Consider the following 10514-nt stretch of genomic DNA (forward strand, 5'->3'; position numbering starts at 1 on the left):
ACCATTATTCAAGGCAGTGGGATAGGGGGTTTTACAACATAATTTATTTTTATTTTAAAGCATACATACACAGTAGAAGAATTCAGTATTTATTATTCCATTAAAGATAATGTGATGAATGCAGTTTGAATGATGTTTTTTAGAAAACTACAGTTCCCTTTCGTCCTGGGAACTCCAACGTGTCGTCGGGGGAGTTCCCTGACGAATTGGGATCACGCTAGGGAGACCAATTGCCTACGAGTGAATTAAAACGAGCATTTGCATTCCGCAACCCGCCTACCTGCGCGGGTATAAAAAGGCGGAAGCAACGCATGCATAGTGCTTTTTGCTTCGGAGCCGACCGATTGTGTCCTCTCTGAGTGAATGAGCTTTAAGATTGTATCTATCTTACGCTCTACGAGTCTGCTGTTTCGGGAAGGGATCTCTCTGTGTTGGCGTGACGGCGTTTCAGCGACCGCGTGATTTCCTGTCTGCCGGCTGCGTCTACACACTGTTAATTCAAAAGCTGTTTTCACAGCTGGTAAACGGTTGAGTGCGCACAGCGGGCTTGCAGTTTCCCCGCTGTGTTGCCGCGTTGGGTCCCTGTGTGCTTCAGCACAATAAGGAGAGTACTTTCTTCCTGAAAGAGCAACACGAGTGAAGATCGCGGCCTTTTCAGGATGACGTTTCACTCGTGTGTTTCTGGATGCGATCGTTTCCTGTCCTCATTTGACGGCCACGTTCATTGTTTCACATGCCTAATCAGTGTGTGAGACTACGTTCGTGGGTGGTTCATGTTCTCTCAGGAGTATGACCACGTCAGCACGTTGTTCGTCTCCCCTTTTTAAAGGCTCGAGCCGCTCAGCGTGCCGTGTGCCGTCGAGCACCGGTTGACAGCGCGGGTTGTCACGGCAACCCGGCGCGCGTCATTCGGCGCTCAAGATGCGCGGTCAAGATCAAGACTCGCGTGCCTCTATGAGGTGAGTCCCTTTGCTTATTTCCCGATCTAGTTTCTCTTCTGGTGCACCGGAAGAGGGCTACTTTGGCGAATAACATTGGTGATCTGAGGGTTATAGTGAGCACGAACCACTCACTCCTCTAGCGCATCGCAAACATTCTGAGACTGTGTTCATGGGTGGTTTGTGCTCTCTACATGAGAGCATGACCACGTCGGCACGTTGTTCGTCTCCCCTTTCTTGTAAAGGCTTGAGCCGCTCAGTGTGCCGTCGAGGCTTTGAATGGGATTTTGGTCCTTCCTATGAGGGACCAAGCATGTCATTCGGGGCCCCAGGGGAGGACAGATGTCGATTGCTACATCGGAGAGAGGGCTATTATACTCTGAAAACGATGCTGAGTTCCTACTGTAATGGTGCCAGTAAGACCAGTCTCCTCCGTCCGAGAGGGTCAGAATGGCAGTGCGCGCCGCCCCTGAATGGCGCCACTCCTGTTCCCCTCTCCCCAGCTCGCAAATAGCAGTGACGCAGCCTCGGCTCCTGTCTGCAGCTGGGCCCGGAGGCGCAGAGACCAGGTCACGAGGAGTCAGGGCCTCGTTCCTTGCTCTCCCCCTCCCCTCGCCACCGGGCAGCCCGCAGCAGAATGCCCACGGGCCTTCTCTGCCGTCTGCCCACAGGTGGAAGCAGGTTGGTGTCAAGTTAAAACGCCCAGACCCCGCTCTCGGTCGCTACAATGCCACCAGAGCCGGGTCCCTGTCTTCCACCTCGCTGCCCCTCCGCGGGTACGCCGGTGGTTCGGGTGGGTTTGTTGAGACGGTATCTGGAAGCCTGGCTAGCGTTTCCGGGTCCGTCCCGATGGCTCATCCGCACCATCCGGTTCGGCTATGCAATTCAGTTTGCACGCCGGCCTCCCAAGTTCAGGGGCGTCCACTTCACCCGTGTGCAGTCAGTGGGGGCCCCTGTCTTGTGGGAAGAGATCGATGTCCTGCTGGCGAAGGACGCGATCGAGCCGGTCCCTCCTGCCGAGATGAGGTTTGGGTTTTACAGCCCCTACTTCATTGTACCCAAGAAAGGCGGTGGGTTACAGCCAATCCTGGACCTGCGAGTTTTGAATCGGGCCCTGCACAAACTCCCGTTCAAAATGCTCACGCAGAAGTGCATTTTCGAATGCATCAGTCCCCAGGATTGGTTTGCAGCGATTGACCTAAGGACGCATACTTTCTCGTCTCGATTTTTCCTCGACACAGACCGTTTCTACAGTTTGCGTTCGAGGGTCGAGCATGTCAGTACAAAGTCCTACCCTTCCGGCTGGCCCTGTCGCCCCGTGTCTTCACGAAAGTCACGGAGGCGGCCATTGTTCCCATGAGAGAACAAGGCGTTCGCATTCTCAACTATCTCGTCGCGAGGTGTTGTGCGATCACAGGGACATGGTGCTTTGGCACCTCAGCCGGTTGGGGCTTCAGGTCAGCTGGGATAAGAGCAAACTCTGCCCCGTGCAGAGGATCTCTTATCTCGGTATGGAACCTGGACTTGGTCGCCTGGACTGCGTGCCTCAAGGAGGAGCCTTTCGAGGCAGGACAGCGGTTCCACTGAAACAATTTCAGAGGCTCCTGGGGCATATGGCAGCCGCAGCCGCAGTGACGCCGCTCGGCCTGTTACATATGAGACCGCTTCAGCGCTGGCTTCACAATCGAGTCCCAAGGTGGGCATGGCAGAGCGGCTCACTCCGGGTCAAAGTTACCCCGCGCTGTCACCAAACCTTCTTCCCATGGTCGGATCCTGTGTTTCTACGGGCCGGAGTGCCCTTAGTCCAGGTTTCCAGGCATGCTGTGGTTTTCACGGATGCCTCTGCCATGGGTTGGGGGGCCACGTACAACGGGCATGCAGTCTCGGGTCTGTGGACGGGGCCCCAGCTGCATTGGCACATCAACTGCCTAGAGTTGCAAGCAGTACGTCTAGCTTTGTGTCGCCTCAAGGGGTTTCTCAGACACAAGCATGTACTGGTCCGTACGGACAGCACTGTGACCGTTGCGTACATCAACCATCAAGGTGGTCTACGCTCCCGTCGTATGTCGCGACTCGCCTCCCACCTCCTCCTATGGAGTCAGAAGCATCTGATGTCGCTTTGTGCCGTTCATCTTCCAGGGGAGCTCAACCGTGTGGCAGACGAGCTCTCACGGCTGCCTCCCCTACCAGGAGAATGGCGACTCCATCCCCAGACGTTCCAGCTGATTTGGAGTGTCATCGGAGTCGCACAGGTAGACCTGTTTGCTTCTCCAGACATGACCCATTGCCAGTGGTTTTACTCCCTGACCGAGGGGACCCTCGACACGGACGCCCTGGCTCACAGCTGGCCCCGGGACCTGCGCAAGAATGCGTTTCCCCCAGTGAGCCTTCTTGCACAGACTCTGTGCAAGGTCAGGGAGGACGAGGAGCAGGTCCTGTTAGTGGCGGCGTATTGGCCCACCAGGACTTGGTTCACGGAACTCATGCTCCTCGCGACAGCCCCTCCTTGGCCGATTCCTCTGAGGAAGGACCTTCTTTCTCAGAGACGGGGCACTCTATGGCACCCGTGTCCAGACCTCTGGAAACTCCATGTCTGGTCCCTGGATGGGACGCGGAGTTTCTAGATGGCCTGCCACAGGCAGTGGTAGACACCATCACTTCCGCTAGAGCCCCCTCTACGAGGCGCCTCTCTGCGTTGAAGTGGAACCTGTTTGTCGATTGGTGTTCCTCCCGTCAGGAGGACCCCCGAACTTGCCCGATCAGAGTCGTGCTTTCCTTCCTGAAAGATGGGTTGGAGCGAAGGCTGTCTCCCTCCACCCTCAAAGTGTATGTCGCTGCAGTAGCAGCGCATCACGATGCAGTAGAAGGTAAGTCCTTGGGGAAGCATGACCTGATCATCAGATTCCTTAAGGGTGCTAGGAGGTTAAATCCACCTTGTGTTTTGCACTCTGTACCCTCTTGGGACCTAGCTCTGGTTCTTAGAGCTCTTCAAAGTCCTCCCTTTGAGTCCTTGTCAACAGTTGAGTTGAAAATCCTGTCCATTAAGACAGCGCTCCTCTTGGCATTGGCTTCTTTCAAGAGGGTCGGGGATCTGCAGGCTTTTTCGGTCGACGAATCGTGCCTAGAGTTCGGGCCGGGCCTTTCTCATGTTGTATTGAGACCCCGGCTCGGATATGTGCCCAAGGTTCCTACCACTCCCTTCGTGGACCAGGTACTGAACCTGCAAGCGCTGCCCCAGGAGGAGGCAGACCCAGCCCTAGCTTTTCTCTGTCCCGTCCGCGCACTGCGGGTTTATATTGACAGAATGCAAAGCTTCAGAACCTCAGATCAGCTCTTTGTCTGTTATGGAGGCCAGCAGAAGGGGAAGGCTGTCTCCAAGCAGAGGTTAGCCCACTGGTTAGTGGATGCTATCACCCGAGCGTATGAGTCTCTGGGTGAGCCTTGTCCTCCCAGGTGGCGCGCTCACTCTACTAGAGGTGTTGCCGCTTCCTGGGCTTTGGCTCAAGGCGCCTCGCTGACAGACATCTGTAGAGCTGCGGGCTGGGCGACACCGAACACGTTCGCTAGATTCTATAGCCTATGTGTGGAATGTAGTGAGCAACCCACAGAAAGTCCAAAGTGCAAAGTTTATTTGTAACATGATCTATATGGCACATAAGGGGTTTCACAAAATAATTTTTATTTTAAAGCATGCATAGATAGTAGAATAATTCAGTATTTATTATTCCATTAAAGATCATGTGATGAATGCAGTTTGAATGCTGTATTCAATGCTGAAAAACAAGCACTTCAATATATATTTTTTATACATTTTATATATTTTGTATATTTTCTTGATATAATTTTTTTTTATATATATATTAGTTGTAAGTGATCAACATCAAATGCAAATGTCACTTAGTTTACCTTTTTCTACTGCAGCACTTGACACACAGATATCGAACTGTTAAAAATACAGAGTGAATATCAGAACAACTGCAAACAATGTAACTGCAACATCTACTGAGTAATAGGAGTACCAAGGTAGTTTGTAGGACTCTGTACAGAGGTGAGCAGCACCTTTGTGTCTCATTACAAACTCAATCCAGAAGAGGGCGTTGTCCAAAGGTTTAACTGGCTTATCTCTGTGCAGATGAGAGTCTCTGCATACTCAGTCTGTAAGATGGTTCATTGATTACTTCCTATATGGCTGCATGCAGTGTGTTCTTGTTTAAAATTGAGATGGAGAGTATCTTGGCTCCTCCTTTGTCTTGCAAACGAAGAAGATTGTCATACTGGTCAAAAAAGAATGGAATTCCAACCACTGGAATACCATGGTACAAAGCTTCTTGAACCCCATTGGTTCCGCCATGTGCAATAAAAACTTTTGTCTTTGGATGCCCTAGTAGATCGTTCTGTGGCATCCAGTCAACCAGTAATGTGTTGTTCCCCAAAGTAGATGGTCTCTTTACAGTGTATCTCCAAATTACCTTTTGCGGGAACCGAGCAAAAACAGTAGCTATTTCCGCTGTTAAATCATCTGGTAGGGCACTGATAAACGCCCCTAAAGACATGATGACTCCATGCTCACCAGAACTTTGCATGAAGTCTTCCAGATCATGTGGAAGGGCCTTCACTGGTTTACACTGAAAGCCTCCAATGTAGATGATATTTGGCATTGTTGGACGTGGAAATTCAATTTTAAGCACTTCCATCACTGTCTGGTTTGGTTCAGCTACCAAATCGGACATCAGGAGACTACAACGGACAGTCCGGACTGCAGAGAGGATTATTGGTGCCCCCCTGCCAACCCTCCAGGACCTGTACTCTTCCAGAGTGAGGAAGAGAGCAGGTAAAATCATCACGGACTCCACTCACCCTGGACACCCCCTGTTTGAACTGTTACCGTCAGGACGGCGACACAGATCACTGGCCACAAGAACATCCAGGCACAGGAACAGTTTCTTTCCACAGGCCATTTCCCTTCTGAACACTTAACATGCCCCCCAAAGCATATGCCTGTAAGTGCAATACTCCCACTGTCTAGTGCAATAAACTCAGGTGATATTTATATCTATATTATTCATACTACTCAAAATACTGTAAATATGTTTATAATCTGTAACATGCGCTAGACTCCCACTGTCTAGTGTAATATTCTCTAATTCAGGTGATATTTATATTTATATTATTCATACTACTCAAAATACTGTAAATATGTTCATAATCTGTAAATGTTTATTAAGACTAAACCCAACTGTGACCCTACTTTTTTACTTTTATACTATTTTTATTTATTTTTTATATATTTTTATTCTTAGAATTTGTATTACTATGTTCTTGTTGTATTTGTATTTGTATATGTGCACTGGAAGCTTCAGTACCAAGAAAAATTCCTTGTGGGTGCAAGCACACTTGGCAATAAAGCTCTTTCTGATTCTGATTCTGATTCTGAAAAGCAAAATCAACCCTCATAAGCCATATATCAGCCCTCTAGATAATGCACATGTGGATGGAAATATTTGTCACAAAGTGCTTGGTAATGTGGAAAATTAAAACGGCTGTTCTGAATGCCCATTAGCAAATAAAAGAAAAATGTTTTTACTCCTCTGAAGAAGTTAATTTTGTCAGTGTTTCCAGATCCCGTGATAGGGATGTAAGACATTGGTGAGTGAGCGACGTCAAAGTGTCCCTCTCCAGTAGTGGTCCATCTCACATTATATACCATGGGTAACTTGAGCTCATGAGCCAGGATAATCCCTGCATCCCATGCCGGATCAGTAAGCATCAGATCATACTGTTTTTCATGCAGTGCCTTCATAAATTCCTCATTTTTTCAAATATGTTTGTTATAAGCTGACATACCATTCCATGATTTTTATGAACAGTGTTGAATACATCCCAAAACAGACGTACAGCGGTAAGCCAGTAACCCAATTATTCTTTCATAGTCGATCATTTTGTAGAGCTAATTCTTCATCCATTCCTTTGGTGTTAGGTATGGTTATCAGAATCAGAATCAGAAAGAGCTTTATTGCCAAGTGTGCTTGCACCCACAAGGAATTTTTCTTGGTACTGAAGCTTCCAGTGCACATATACAAATACAAATACAACAAGAACATAGTAATACAAATTCTAAGAATGAAAATATATAAAAAATAAATAAAAATAGTATAAAAGTAAAAAAGTAGGGTCACAGTTGGGTTTAGTCTGAATAAACATTTACAGATTATGAACATATTTACAGTATTTTGAGTAGTATGAGTAATATAAATATCACCTGAATTAGAGAATATTACACTAGACAGTGGGAGTCTAGCGCATGTTACAGATTATAAACATATTTACAGTATTTTGAGTAGTATGAATAATATAGATATAAATATCACCTGAGTTTATTGCACTAGACAGTGGGAGTATTGCACTTACAGGCATATGCTTTGGGGGGCATGTTAAGTGTTCAGAAGGGAAATGGCCTGTGGAAAGAAACTGTTCCTGTGCCTGGAAGTTCTTGTGGCCAGTGATCTGTGTCGCCGTCCTGACGGTAACAGTTCAAACAGGGGGTGTCCAGGGTGAGTGGAGTCTGTGATGATTTTACCTGCTCTCTTCCTCACTCTGGAAGAGTACAGGTCCTGGAGGGTTGGCAGGGGGGCACCAATAATCCTCTCTGCAGTCCGGACTGTCCGTTGTAGTCTCCTGATGTCTGATTTGGTAGCTGAACCAAACCAGACAGTGATGGAAGTGCTTAAGACAGACTCAATGACGGCTGAGTAGAACTGGATCAGCAGCTCCTGTGGCAGATTGAACTTCTTCAGCTGGCGAAGGAAGTACAGTCTCTGCTGGGCCTTTTTCACAATGGAGTCAATGTGATTTGCCCACTTCAGGTCCTGGGAGATGGTAGAGCCCAGGAACCTGAATGACTCCACTGCTTCCACAGTGCTGTTCATGATGGTGAGAGGGGGGGAGTGCTGGGGTGTTTCTCCTGAAGTCCACGATCATCTCCACTGTTTTGAGCGTGTTCAGCTCAAGGTTGTTATAACTGCACCAGACAGCCAGCTGTTCAACCCCCAGTCTGTAAGCAGACTCGTCACCATTTGGATGAGACCGATGACAGTGGTGTCGTCTGCAAATTTCAGGAGCTTGACAGAGGGGTCTTTAGAAGTGCAGTCATTAGTGTACAGGGAGAAGAGCAGTGGGGAGAGAACGCACCCTTGGGGGGCGCCAGTGCTGATGGTGAGGGTCCTGGATGTGAGTTTCCCCAGTCTCACTAGCTGCTGCCGGTCCGTCAGGAAGCTGGAGATCCACTGACAGATTGTGGATGGCATGGAGAGCTGAGTCAGTTTGGCTGTGAGAAGATCAGGGATGATGGTATTGAAGGCCGAACTGAAGTCCACAAATAGGATCCGTGCATAAGTCCCAGGTCTGTCAAGATGTTGCAGGATATAGTGCAGTCCCATGTTGACTGCATCATCCACAGACCTGTTTGCTCTGTAAGCAAACTGAAGGGGATCCATCAGGGGTCCGGTGATGTCCTTCAGATAGGCCAACACCAGTCTTTCAAACGACTTCATGACCACAGACGTGAGAGCGACAGGTCTGTAGTCATTAAGTCCAGTGATTTTAGTTTTTTTGGGAACCGGAATGATAGTGGAGCGTTTGAAGCAGCAGGGAACTTCACACTGCTCCAATGATCTGTTGAAGATCTGCGTGAAGACTGGGGCCAGTTGGTCAGCACAGGCTTTTAGACAAGCAGATGAGATGCCGTCTGGGCCTGAAGCTTTCCTAGTCTTCTGTTTTTTGAAGACTCTGCTCACGTCCTCCACACAGACCTTAAGCTCAGGTTGGATGGCAGAAGGGGGGAGGAGAGGGGTTGCAGGAGGTGATGGTGGATGTGTGAAGTGCACATCAGGGCGGGTGTGAGGTGTGAGTCTGGGCTTCTCAAACCTGCAGAGTTGTAATAAGTTATAGAGTTGTAATAAGTTAAATGCTCCTTTACGAACCAGCTATTGAAGATGCGTATTACATCAATGCTGTGCCCTTGACCAAGAATGTCCATGTTCACCCAGTGACTTCCCTCCAAAGGCACCACCAAGATTTTGCCACCATCACAGAGAGAACCAAAAAAGATTACGACTGTTATCCAAGGAGAGACAGAACCATGTTCCTAGAAAATTATGTCATCTTGGCGGTAAATTATAAAACAAATGGATTACATAAATTTGGACAATATTATGTTATTATATGTTGTCAACACTGTGCAGTAGAGATGAAATGGTGTAAAAGGAACATTTTTTTTTCATCCAGGATTACTGCTCTTTCAGAGTGAGGAGACAGGCAGGCAGAATCATTGCAAAAATTATTTAGCAAGAGAGCGCCCTTTTTCGAGGGAACATGCACTGCATGTGTGAACAAAATTTGTGTGAACAAATAGGTGTGTGAACAAAATTTAGACAGCAAAAAAAAACACAAAAAGGAAACATGGTCCAATAAATGTACAGAAACATTCCCAAAAATAAACCAAAGTATACAAACAATCTGTAAGAATACTTAAATCTGTAATAAACAACACCAGTGGCTTTTTATGCTTTCTGGATAAAAAAACAAACAAAACACAGAAACATTATTAAAGATACATTCTCATAAGCCACACACACTTATAAGATTAGAAGACATTTTACACTCTTCACATTACCAGTGGCATTAGCCTACTATTCATTTCCATCTCTTAAGACAGAGTATTAATAAACTTGAATGAACACAGACATCAAAAACAGTACATATAGCTCTGAATCTATTTCTTTTTCTTTATAACATTTACAATCAAGAATAAAATAAATGACACTCACGTGAAACGTTGCACCGCACTATAAAACTCACGCAGCTGTCAACTCACGTGTGCACTCACGTGTCCTCATTCTCCCCTCTGATATTATTTTATCAAAAGAGAAATAAGTAATCTGTTTACTTTCCCCTCAACAAGACCGCATGAACCACGATACAAAGATTCAAACAACACTCAATGATCACACGGAACAATTACTCACGCTCAATCTCTGTCACTGCAGCCTATACGATCTCGTCACATGGAAATATTTTGCATTGAGAGAAATACAGAATAGTGCGATCGAACTGCTCTACAAACGAGTAGAAGGAGGCTTGTGGGAAGTTCGGATCATTTTACTGACTCGGATCTTTGAATCTCGTTCATCAAAATGAACGAATCTTTTTACGAGTCATTTCGTTCATTTCAGCAGAATGTATTTAAAATGTTACATGTTAATTGCCAAATTCCTCAAACAACACATCAAATGTTGATCGCATTTAGAATAAAAAAAAAAAATTGCAATGCAAGGAAAAGGTCAAATTATGAGAAACAGAAATGATTAATTCATTTATCTGGGTCTTCATGCTATGCTGTCTGATAGTTTACCTCACCTCCCGATGTGAGTCGTTCGTTCATCCAGCGACATCTTCATAAACTGAGCTGTGCGGTTAGGGTTAGGGTCAACGCGACGCGACGCGTCCGCCATATTGCTGAGGGCAAGACTGCGCTGTAAACAAAATCAAGTAAACGGGGTAAGCTGTGGTTTTTCTGGA

At 47.0% G+C, this 10514-nt stretch overlaps 1 protein-coding gene and 1 pseudogene across 3 annotated transcripts in view; both read right to left on the reverse strand.

The window, feature by feature from the left end:
• Window positions 1-10062, reverse strand: part of LOC311290649 (UDP-glucuronosyltransferase 2A1-like) — a 38881-nt gene extending 28819 nt beyond the window's left edge. The window contains exon 1 of one of the 2 annotated variants that reach the window (XM_084409265.1): window positions 9962-10062. The gene's annotated coding sequence lies outside the window, so the exon portion shown is untranslated. The remainder of the gene's footprint in view (window positions 1-9961) is intronic. The other variant, XM_084409266.1, reaches the window with a different exon arrangement.
• On the reverse strand, window positions 4885-6738 carry LOC311290838 (UDP-glucuronosyltransferase 2A3-like; annotated as a pseudogene). The gene is made up of 2 exons: window positions 6372-6738; window positions 4885-5614 (listed from the first exon to the last, which is right to left on the reverse strand). The product of its transcript is annotated as a UDP-glucuronosyltransferase 2A3-like (transcript).
• Window positions 10063-10514: the final 452 nt, after the last annotated feature.

Source organism: Rutilus rutilus (genome assembly GCF_951802725.1).
Source record: "Rutilus rutilus genome assembly, chromosome: 5".
Taxonomy (NCBI): Eukaryota; Metazoa; Chordata; class Actinopteri; order Cypriniformes; family Leuciscidae; genus Rutilus; species Rutilus rutilus.